Consider the following 1,717-nt stretch of genomic DNA (forward strand, 5'->3'; position numbering starts at 1 on the left):
AGATGAACCTTCTGCAATTCTCTATTCCTTTCCTTTTTTTTTGAGATACAAGGGACTGAGGCTTGGGCCTTCTCACACTGCACACTGAGCAGTATACGCAGCCAATGTATAATTTTGATTTTTAATTCTGAGATAGGCTCTTAATAAGTCACTACATTGCTCAGGCTGCATTTCTGCATTTGTTCCTCCCGCCTCGGCCTCCCAGAGTACTGAGATTTCAGTATGTGCCACCATGTCCAGCTGAACTTCTGCACTTTTGCACTTTACCCAAGCTTAGGAAAGAAGTTGGTCAATCAGCTCTTCAAAACATTCAGGTTGTCCAAGCCCCTTGAGATCCTCTGAGCCCATCACCTGTGGATCGCCTGCGCCTAAGATGTCCACCACCTACTGTTTGGTGGATGAATGTGGGCAAGTTCCTCTCCCTGGCCAGGTTCTAGGTTTGCCAGGTGCAAATTAGGGGAAGTCATCATGCACATTGGGTTTCTGAAAAGATTATTTGAGATACTGGATGAAAACCACCAGCTCCACTGCTATTGGATGGGCAAAGAAACCTACACCATCCTGCCTCATCTTCTCAGGGTATGAAGGCTAGACCAGAAAAGCAGACCTGGGTGGAGGGGAAAGGACAAAACTTCCATTGAGGGGATGACAAGAACACAAACTTGCTTGCAATAGCCGAAGGGTGAGGAAAGGCTGAGCCCAGGACTTAAACAGTGCTGATTCAGAACCCTGACCACTAACCTTCTGTGTCCCACGCAGCTCTCAACGTTCCCAGGGGAGTAAAATGGCCAGAGGATTGAGAAATAAAGATGAGAGACAAAAGCTGAGGACAGGTAGAGCCCTTCCTCTGGCTGAGAAGAAAAGAAGTGCACAACCACTGAACCTGGTTTATTTATGCATTTGACAAAGTGAGAGTCACGTGACACAAGGTTGCCTCACAACTCATGGCTGGGCAAGTGTCAGGCAAGGTGATTCTCTGCACTGAAGCAGCTTGATTGCTTCAGGCACTCTTCATTCTCAGATCAGCCGTGTCTTGACCCCACACATATTACTGATTTCTAGCCTCAGCCACTGCCTGCACTAACCTAACATGAACTCTGTACCCACAGCAACATCAATCACACTGCTACATCCATCACAATGCCCTTCTGTGCTCCTGGACACAAGCAGGGAGCCCAATCCAAAACCAAATTTCACTTCATGAACACATTAAGTCACCCACAGGAGGACGCTGCCCCAACCCCCGTAAAATGAGCCCATCAGCAGGAGCTCTGGAATTCCAGCTGTGGTGCCCGACCTCTCCAGAGGAATATGTTCTGCTTCTTGCAATAAATCTTGCAATCACTTTGCAACTTCTCTGGACTTCACTCTTTGGTTTCTATGCCTGATTCACTGCCCAGACCCAGGTACAAGCCAAGCTTAGTAGTCACAGTCAGACAGGGCACTATCCTCGTGGATGTTTAAACAGATGTCCCCGGGTGTGGTGTTGCATGCCTGTAATCCCAGCACTCAGGATGCTGAGGCAGGAGGATTGCTATGAGTTCAAGTCCAGCCTGGCACACATAGTGAGCTCTCAGCCACACTGGACTACAGAAAAAGAACTGTCTCAAAAAACAAACAAGCAAACAATAGATACGGTCATGATTTCCGTCATTACTAGTCACATTCCCTGCTCAGACTGAGGAAAACATTGCTCAGGAGTTAAAATCTCTGATGA

Source organism: Chinchilla lanigera, unplaced genomic scaffold (assembly GCF_000276665.1).
Source record: "Chinchilla lanigera isolate Chin_1 unplaced genomic scaffold, ChiLan1.0 scaffold00207, whole genome shotgun sequence".
NCBI lineage: Eukaryota > Metazoa > Chordata > Mammalia > Rodentia > Chinchillidae > Chinchilla > Chinchilla lanigera.